Source organism: Phaenicophaeus curvirostris, chromosome 8 (genome assembly GCF_032191515.1).
Source record: "Phaenicophaeus curvirostris isolate KB17595 chromosome 8, BPBGC_Pcur_1.0, whole genome shotgun sequence".
Taxonomy (NCBI): domain Eukaryota; kingdom Metazoa; phylum Chordata; class Aves; order Cuculiformes; family Cuculidae; genus Phaenicophaeus; species Phaenicophaeus curvirostris.
Genome location: NC_091399.1, coordinates 37,375,832 through 37,386,467, shown reverse-complemented (window position 1 = coordinate 37,386,467; position 10,636 = coordinate 37,375,832). Strand labels below are relative to the sequence as shown.

The window sequence follows — 10,636 nt, the reverse complement described above, 5'->3', positions numbered from 1 at the left end:
GGGGCCCGGACACAGCAGCGGCGCGGGGGGAGCGCCCGCAGCCTCCGCCGCCCGCCCGCCCCCTCGGGCCGCGGCACGATGGGACTTGTAGTCCCGCAGCCCGACGGGGCCCCCGGGCACAGAGAGCGCCGAGAGCGCGGAGATACGGCCCGGAGTGGGGTGTGCAGGTACGGGCTGGGGCTGAGTGTGCAAAGGTACGGGCTGGGGCTGAGTGTGCAAAGGTACAGGCTGGAGCAAAGTGTGCAAAGGTACGGGCTGGAGCGTGCAGTGTGTGCAAAGATACATCCTTGAGTGGAGTGTGCAAAGATCCAGCCTGGGACAAACAAGCAGCAAAGATACAGCCTGGAATGTGCAGTGCAAAGACACAGCCTGGAACAAAGTGTGTGCAAAGATACAGCCTGGAATGCACAGTGTGTGAAGTTACATAGAATCACAGAATCACAGACTGTCCTCAGCTGGAAGGAACCCACAAGGAGTATTGAGTCCAACTCCTGCCCCTGTACAGGACAACCCCAACATTCACACCGTGTGCCTGATGGTGTTGTCCAAACACTTCTTGGATAGTCAGGCTTGGCACGATTACTGCTTCCCTGGGGAGCCTGTTCCAGTGCTCCACCACCATCTGAGTGAAGAACCTTTTCCTGATATCCAACCTAAATCTCCCCTGGCACATCTTCCTACTAATCCCTCGGGTTCTATCATTGGTCACCAGAGAGTAGAGCTCAGCACCTGCTGCTCCTCCTGCCTTTGTGAGGAAGCTGCAAGCTGCAATGAGGTCTCCCCTCAGCCTCCTCTTCTTCAGGCCGAACAGACCAAGTGATTTTAGCCGCTGCTCATACAGCTTCCCCTCTAAGTCCTTCACCAACTTTATAGCCCTCCTCTGGACACTCTCCAGTAGCTTTATATCCTTTTTATACTGTAGCACCCAAAACTGCACACAGTACTCAAGGTGGGACTGCACCAGTGCAGAGTAGAGTGGGACAATCACCTCCCCTGATGAGCTAGCCATGCCATGCTTGAGGCACTCCAGGACACAGTTGGCCCTCTTGGCTGCCAGGGCACTGTTGGCTTGTGTTCAACTCGCCATTGACCAGAACATCCAGATCCATTTCCATAGGGCTGCTCTCTAGCCTCTCACTCCCCAGTTTGCATGTATATCCAGGGTTGCCATGTCCTAGGTGCAAAATCCACCTCTTGCCCTTGTTAAACTTCATGTGGCTGGCTACTGCCCTGCTCTCCAATTTGCCCAGATCCCTCTGCAGAGCCTCTTTGCCCTCAGGAGAGTCAACAGCTCCCTGCAACTTTGTGTTGTCCGCAGACTTAGATATTAAACCTTCAACTCCAGCTCTGGGGGTGCCCAAGCCTACCACCAGGGTTGAAAACCAAGGTGAAGAAAGCATTAAACATCTCTACTTTGTCTATGTCACTGTTTATGAGGTGTCTGTGCTCATGCAGTAATGGGCCAATGTTATTTCTGGCCTGCCTTTTGCTATTAGCGTATTTTAAAAAGCCGACCTTGTTTCCGCTGGCCATACATATTCCTTTTATGCCTTAGTTCCAGTAGAAGATCCCTGCTCAGCCAGGCTGGCCTTCTGCCTCCCCTGCTTGACTTCAGGTATTTCAGGATTGCCTGGTCCTGCGCTCTTAGCATCAACAGACCCCAGCACCTTCAAAAGCTTTTTTCCGAGGGGACCTTAATCGGCAGTTCCCTTATCAACCTCAAGTCTGCTCTCCTCATATCCAGAGATGAGGTATTGCTGTTGGTTTTTCTCCTGTTACCATAGATTTTAAACTTGGTTGCTGTAGATGAGGCAGCTGCCAATCACCGTTTTACCCGTGAGACCCTCTCTGTTAACGATAGAATGATAGAATGATAGAATCACGAGGTTGGAAGAGACCCACTGGATCATCGAGTCCAACCATTCCTATCAATAAATCGAGGAAAGCACATTTCCTGGGTTGGTTCCTGCAGCACCTGTACCATGAAGTTATCACCCAGATAGTTTAGGAATCTTCTGGACCTGTGTGTACCAGCTGCGTGGAACTTCCAGGTGATATCTGACAAATTGAAGTCTTCCATGAGGACAAGCATAGATGACTTGGAGGCATCCCTTAGTACTTTAAAGAATAACTCATCGGTGTTGCCATCCTGGTTGGGTGGCCTATAGCAGACTCTCACGATGAAATTTGTTTCAATTGTTTGTTCCTTAATCCTCACCCAGAGGCTCTCAACTGTGCCATCGCCAACTGCAAGCTCCACACCCCCCAGCCCTTCTGCTGCGTACAATGCCTTCACCTTGCCTGCCCAGTCTATCCCTCCCGTAGAGCCTGTGACCATCCACCAATGGCACACCAGGCACAGAACTCATCCCACCAGGTTTAATTCATGACAATAACGTTATCTCTCTGGGACTGGGCCAAGGCTTCCAGCTCCTCTTGCTTGTTCCTCCTGCTGCGTGTATGTGTATAAAAACACTTCAAGTGTGGTTCGTTGCGCCTCTCACCTTGTGGAGCAGTCTGAAGAATTGCGCTAGCATGCAGCTCCTCAGACTTCAGCGGGATTTCCCATCGATCATCTACTGTTGGCGCTTTCCCCTTTCAAATCTAAATTAAAGCCCCATCAGTCATACAGCCAGGAGCGCGGTGTGCAAAGATACAGCCTGAAAAATGCACAACCTGCACGTAGAGTGTCCAAATGCAGTTTGGACACGCACCGACTGCAGACACGCAGCCCACAGACACACACACAACCAACACATGCACACCCCTTGCACTTGCACCCCCCCCACACACGTGCACCCCTTGCACACATGCGCACCACTTAAACACACGCACCCCTTGCACGTGCCCACATCTTGCACGTGCGCTCCCAGCACGTACACTCCTTGTACTCACACGCCCTGCACACACCCCCCGCATGCATGCACACACCTTATGCACGCATCCATACCCTGCACACGCACACACCATGCACACATGCACACACACTTTGCACACACCCCTCCGTGAACATGTGCACACACCCTAAACACACGCACCCAGCACACACCCCCTGCACACGCACCTCTTGCATGCATGCATGCACGCTCCTTGCACACACACCCTTGAACATGTGCACAGCCTACACATGCAACCCCCTTGCACACACACACCATGCACACACACACTGCACATGCACTCCTTGCACTTGCACACCCACCCCTTGTATGCACACACACCCCTTGCACACACCTCCTGCACATGCATGCACACTGCATGTACACTGTGCACACACATAGACCTTACATGCACACTGTGCACATGCATTCCTTGCACTTGCACACGCATCCCTTGCACACTCACCCCCTGCACAGGCATGCACACTGCATGTACGCCGTGCACACACACCCCTTGCATGCACACCCCCCTTGTACACACACACCTCTGAACACACCCTTCACACGCACGCACACACACCTCTTGCACACACGCACACACCCCCCTTGCATGCATGCACACCCCTTGCACACACACACCTCTGAACACACCCTGCACACGCACACACACCCCTTGCGCGCACGCACCCCCTTGCATGCACACACCCTTCACACGCATGTGCACACTGCATGTACACCATGCACACACACCCCTTGCACACACACCCTTGCACACACACCCCCTTGCACACACCTCCTGCACATGCATGCACACTGCATGTACACTGTGCACACACACAGACCTTACATGCACACTCTGCACATGCACTCCTTGCACTGGCACACCCACCCCTTGCACACACACACCCTGCACATGTGTGGACACTGCATGTATGCTGTGCACACACACCCCTTGCATGCACACCCCCCTTGTACACACACACCTCTGAACACCCCCTGCACACGCACACACACCCCTTGCACACACCCACACCCCCTTGCACGCACACACCCTTCACACGCATGCACACACTGCACGTACACCATGCACACACACCCCTTGCATGCATGCACAGCCCTTGCACACGCCCATTGCACACACACCCCTTGCACGCACACACCCTTCACACGCATTCACACACTCCATGTACACCATGCACATACACCCCTTGCATGCACACACACCCATTGCACACACACCCCTTGCAAGCACACACCCCTTGTACACACCCATCTCTGAACACACCCTGCACATGCACACACCCCCTTGCATGCACACACCCTTCACACGCATGTGCACACTGCATGTACACCATGCACACACACCCCTTGCATGCATGCACACCCCTTGCACACATGTCCATTGCACACACACCCCCTTGCACACACACCCCCTTGCACACACACCCCCTTGCACACACCTCCTGCACATGCATGCACACTGCATGTACACTGTGCACACACACAGACCTTACATGCACACTGTGCACATGCACTCCTTGCACTTGCACACCCACCCCTTGCACACACACCCCCTGCACATGCGTGCACACTGCATGTATGCTGTGCACACACACCCCTTGCATGCACACCTCCCTTGTACACACACACCTCTGAACACATCCTGCACGCGCACACACACCCCTTGCACGCACACACCCTTCACACACATGCACACACTGCACGTACACCATGCACACACACCCCTTGCATGCATGCACAGCCCTTGCACGCACGCCCATTGCACACACACCCCCTGCACATGCATGCACACTGCACGTACGCCATGCACACACACTCCTTGCACACGCCCCCCTTGCACACGCCCCCCCGCCCTGGCCAGTCCCGCCCGGCAGGGGGCGCTGCTGTGCGTGGCTGGGGGAAGGGGAGGGGGGCTGTGCGCGTGCCCGCGCCCCCCGCCGCGCCCGCGCGCCGCCGCCCCCGGAAGCGCCCGTCACGTGCTCGCGCGGCGCTGCCATAAACACGGGAAGATGGCGGCCCTCACGCCGCCGGCCCGTGCTGCGTCATTGCCGCCCCCGGCCCGCCGCGCCGCGCCCGCAGGTGGGTCCGCCCCGGGGCAGCGGGCGGCGGGGCCGGGCGAGGCGCGGCGCCCCGCAGGCCGCGCTCTTATTCTCCGGGCGGCGGGGGTTGCGCGGGCGGGGCCCGGCGGGGAGCGGGCGGAGGGCGGCGAGCGAGGGGCTCGGCGGGCACCGTTTGATGGCGGGGGCTCCCTCCCTCCTTCCCCTCCTGCGTTTCTCTCCTTCCCTTCCTCCCCTGTTGGGTCTTTCTCCCTCCCTTTCTGCCTGGGATTCCCTACCTCCCTCCGACCCTCCCTCCGTCTCCGCCTGGGGTTCCCTCCCTCCTTCCTTGCCTGGGTTTACCTCCCTCCCTGGGTTTCCCTCCCTCTCCCCCTCCCTCTCCGTCTGGAGTTCCCTGCCTTCCTCCTCCCTCCCCGCCTGGGATTCTCTCCCCCCCGGGGTTCCCTGCCTCCCTCCTTCCCTCCCCGCCTGGGGTACCCTGGCTGCCTCCTTTCTTCACCTCCTCCTTCTCTTGGGTTTCCCTCTCTCCCGTCTAGTCCTAGGTTTCCTTCCATGCCTCTCTCGCTCCCAACCCCCGGGTCTCCTTTCCTCCTGGTCTCCCTCCCCTCCTCCCCTTCTTTGCTGGGTAATGGCCCCTGGCCAGGGGGAGCTGGGAGGGAGCAGCAGTGGTGGCGCAGGGACTATCCCCCCTGGCAGCCTTCCCGCAAACACAGCCTGTGTCCTGTCCCCAGAGCCATGTCATTGCTCGTCTGGCCGTGCTGCCCTTGTAACCACCTGTCCATTTTCTTTCCTCTGCAGGCTTCGACCAATTTGTGTTGATGTTGCCCTAGCCAAAGTGGAAATCAGGTTTGCTACCTGTGTGCCTTGCACTTCTGCAGAGGTGGGGCAAAAGCGGCTTGTCCCACTCGGAGAGACTGGCCTGTGCGTAGGTGTGGGGAGCCAGACGCCTGGCATGAGAGTACATCAGTAACTGTTGGTGCGATGCTGAAGGAATTCTCGTTTCTACAAAACAAGTAAATTAGAGAATTGCTAGCCCCAAAGGGGCAGGGGGTAAAACTGGAGTTTAAAAACCAACCAGACAAGCTTACAGGCTTTTTAAAAGCAAGAGCTGGCAGCAAACACTGAAAACCAGAGGGTTTTTTTAAATAGCCTGTGGAAATAAGCAATGCCTTAGCAATAGCAAGAATGCGTACTAGAATGCAAAGCTAATATGGGGTTTGCTTAGAAAAGGGTGTCTTCAGATCGTAGTGAGGAACCCACTTAGGCATTTTGTATCAGGTCTGCGTATCTTTATTCTGGCTGAAGTAAAGCGAAAGTCAGTAGGAGTGCATTAGATGCACGGAAACAAATTTTGTCTGTACTGGAGGGAGAGCTAAGTACTCTCTAGCTAAAATGTCATCAGCCCTTAGAATGGGTGTGTGACTCCAACAGTCTTTGTGCCAGAGGGTGCTGGGGAGGGATGGTTTGCCTTGGCGCTAATGGAGCTGCTCCCTGTAAACAGGGAAACAGTAACTGCCAGGGCATGGAATAAACTTGAAAAGGAGATCAAGGCGTACCTGAACTGTAAAACAGTGATTCTCCTCTCATCACTTCAGCCTGTGAAATGTAGATTCACCATTCTACACTTGGGCCATTCTACTGAAATCAGTAGAATTTTTCTCCTGGAATAGTAATGGTGTAAAAATGCCTCAAAGTTGGGAGCAAATTATTTGTTATTCATGTAGCTTCCTTCTTTTTCAAAAGTCACTATTGTATTTATGGAGTGTATTAATACTTTTTTACCGAGTTTTTTGATTGTTTTTTTTCTAGCAACAGTAGATTCTTGAAGGACTACTCTACAAATGGTGATAAATCTGTGAGGTCTGGGATGTATGTTTGAGTCATCGGTGTCATCTTATGTCAATATTGTGTAATCTGTTGGCTGTCCTCGTTTATGTAATATATGTTTGTAGTTTGTTTTAAAATGTACAAGTGTTTTTTCCATTGCATGCCTCTCCTCAGATATTTCATATTTGTGTCTCCATTGCCCTCTTGAGTTTAAAACTTGTAAAACACCATTCTGATAGCTGGATCCAGCTGAGTGTTAGGCATTTCTCTTTTAAAAATGGTCTCCATAATATCACAGGACATGCTCTTTTCCAAGTAAGTTATTTAGAATGTTGTGCCACTTTTGGAGTTTCTGCTTCCTCCTGGTGGAAACACGAGAGCAGCTGGTACTGGCAAAGTCCAACATAATTCATGAACTTTTTATAAAAAACTTAACTTCTTAACTTTTACTGTGTAAAACCACTGGGTTTTTTAAAACTCTTTCCAGAACTTGGTGTATTCCCTTTATCAAAGGGGGAGGTTTGTAGAAACAGTTCTGTGACCTTTTCGGCAACACTTGTTTTTAAGGGAGAAAACCCAAAAGGTGGTGGTGGGTAAAATATAGGTTGATATAAGCTTATTATTTAACTGGTTTGCAGTGGAATTGTTTATTTCACATTTTCGCATTTGAATCATAAGACTTACAAATGCCAGCTGGATACTTGAAGCACCTCAGGCCTTTAGGCCCCTTTCTGCACATTAGCAGCAGGCAGTCCTTGTGCAGGCAGCTGGCTGCTTGGCGTTGGGGGCTGCTCCTGTCACAGCCATCGCTAGGCATGGGAGAGGGCACCCCTGATGCTGGCTCCAGAAGCACCTCTGGCAAGTGCTGATGAAACCCAGCTGAGTGTGTTCGCAGTGCTGTAAAATTCCATCGCCTGCTCTACTGGTTGAAGCCTGGCAGACTTGGTGCAGTACGCAGCGTGGTCACAGTGTGGTGCTACCCTCAGATTTGTGCTTTTAATGATCCCCCGCCTCAGCTGCTAAGAGCACTCCGTTAACTTACCTGGCTCTCTGCCACGACACCCACTGACTTGTCTGGTTCATGACATTCAGTACTTAAGTACCATAAACTGGACACTTCTTCCTAGCTCAAGTGAATTGAGGGGGGAGAAAGGGATGCCCCATTCTCTCCAGTGATATCTGTAGAGTGGTTAGTTACCCTTTCTTCATTAAATATAGCAATGGTGAATTTGGCTACTTAAGCGCTTTAAGCAGCATTGAAGAAGACATCATGGTCGTTAAGATGGCACTAGTTACCTGGATAACTTTCTGGACTGGAATGTTGGATGCAAAGCCACTGCTGTTAAATGCTTCTGAGCCTTTCACCTGGCAGCTGGGCATCTGTGGGGGGCAGTGTGGAGTTTTTGAGAGACGGAAGGGATGAGGAGACGGAGGAAGCACCTGTGGGGGCTTGGCAGCGCTGTGGAGGGGCTGCGATGACTGACAGGCTGCCCTGGCTCAGTTATCACAGTGCTGATGCTGTCTCTTGTAAAGGTACAGTACTGTGATAACTGAAGGATGGCAGCCATCTGAGCTTCACAGGGCCCCAGGAACTGACGGACCGATGCACGTACACTGCAGTGTTCTGCTGAAGCAGAGTGTACTCACTTCTTTTGCATACAAGTCAAAGGTTAAGTAAACTTATATTTTATTTTAATAAAATATGATGCTTTATTGAAGAGTTTGCCTGTTATTTGATGATTTTGCCTTGGAAGATCTTCAGAATTGCTGTGCTTTAGAAGTCTTAAAGAATGGTTCAGAAAGTAGGGTCCTGTGCAATGTGGTGAAGTATTAAAGAGCAGAGGGGTGGTTTGATGGGTGATACGTGGTACCATAAAAAATGGAATTTATTCACTAGCAACACAGAAAATAAACACCTTTTTAGGTACTTTTTAATACTTGTTAAAGATACCACAGTTTTGGCTACCACGTCTCCTGACTCATTTTCTGTGTGTCTCAATCAGTGGAAGTTGATGGTGGGACGTGGGTTATTTGACAGTCTGGCCAGGGTGATACAGCCCCTTGCAGGGTTCACTTGGGCTTGTCTGCCCTCAGAGTTAAGGGCCTGCAACTGTTGCAGGGCCTTTCTGTACCAATGTCATCAAAATACCTCAAAAAGAGGAGGTTTCCAGGAAACCTGCTCCTGGTGGAAACTGCTGTCTGATTTTTGCACCAAGTGAGTTAAAAGCTGCAGGGAGGCTATTGGTTTAAGAGAAGGTGGGTCCAGGAGTGCAGAGCTGGGCTTCGATGCTGGGGTGTGACAGCAGAGGAGTCACGTGGGCTAGGAGGTGCTGGGAGCATGGAATCTGAGGGATTTCTGCATGAAATCAGCAGAAGACCTGTAGATATTTTAGTGTGATGCCTGTTTCCCCAGGCGGCCCCTCAGAGGAAGCGTATAGACGGCTGGCTGATGCAGCAGTTTCCAGAGGTCACAATGTATTCTTGATACCTGTGTGAAGTGGGGTCATTAACTAAGTGATGTTTAGAAAACTCTTCCTTCTGGACTGAATAATTAATGACTGTCCAGGGCCTTGCCCTGTGCTTCCCTGGACAGCCCCAGCTGCTGCAGGGTGAGGACGGGGGTTACTTCAGCCAGCAGTTGCTCCAAGATGGTAATTGCATCACTTACGTCATTTCTCTGATCTTCTTTACTGGAAGGTGTTATTGCCAGACCACGCTGCTGGCTATGTCTGTGGGCCCAGACAGGGTTGGTGCTGCATAGCTGTGATGGAACATTTTGCCAGTGTGCGTCATTTAAACAGGGGAAATTATTACTGGTGGTGTGATAGCAGCTGGAGTCTGATTCTGGAGGAGGACTCTATTGTACTAGAAACTCGAATGATAAAAAAGACATCCTGCTACCAAATCTTTAAGTTCTAGCTAGATTAAAATCCGAGCAGAGCGAAGCCTCAGCTTCCTCTCTGCCTCTTTCTGAAGCCCGCAGGGACCCTTTCACCTGGGCAAGTATACACCTGGAAAAGGATGAGTATGAAAAGGAGACGTGCTCATCTCCCGTGGTGCAGTAGCTGCAGTTCTCCCTGGCTGTACAACAAGCACATGCCTGTGGTTCTCTTTCATGTGCCGTGCCATGCTCCTGTTTTGGTTGTTACAGGATAAGCAAGAGAGAAGAGAGGCTGTGGGATCCCGAGGATGGGAATGTTTATGGGTTTGTGGGCTGGCCAAGGCTGGTTTTCCTCTCTTTTAGCCATTTCTTTTGTCATTTTAGAAGCCAGGAAGTGTTTGGGAGACCTGTGTCCAGTTTCCTGGGAGAAAGGCGGGTGGCAGTGGAGTTTGGAGCTAGAAGTAGCATGGCATTCAGCCAAGGCCTCCCCATGTTGCCCCAAGAATGGCTGTGGGTGTTCACTGATGAATACAGTGTGCTGACTTGTACTAGAAGCTGAAAAGTTCCTGTCCTTCCCAAGGGAAATAGGATAACTGCTCAGAGGCAGATACAAGGTTTGTTATGGGCCAAGTCCAAGGAATGAAGTTCCTCACCTCCCTAGCTTTGGGTCACAACTAGGGGTCAATGACCAACCCAGGTCGTTTAGTGGGATGTGCAGCAGAGCCGCTTGCTGTGTACTGCGGCACATGTCCAGTACTGCTGAGAGAGAGCAAAGAATAACATGTGCCTCTGGCTCCAGATTGTGATTCTTGTTTCCTCTTACCACAAGTGCAGCTTCGAGCTCTGGCATGGGGCAGGAACTGAAACGCTGTCTGTGCCTGAAAACAACACCTCTCTGAGAAGATTTACTGGGAGCCTTTATCTCCCTCTCTAGCTCAGTGGTCATAGGGTCCATCTCTTTTTCCTGTAGCTTC

General features: G+C 52.0%; 1 long non-coding RNA gene across 1 annotated transcript; it reads left to right on the top strand.

Annotated features, from left to right (window-relative positions):
• The first annotated feature begins 4,892 nt into the window (after positions 1–4,892).
• Positions 4,893–7,498, top strand: LOC138723095 (uncharacterized). Its single transcript, XR_011337811.1, has 3 exons — positions 4,893–4,976; positions 5,753–5,967; positions 6,764–7,498. It is a non-coding gene; the product is annotated as an uncharacterized lncRNA (long non-coding RNA).
• Positions 7,499–10,636: the final 3,138 nt, after the last annotated feature.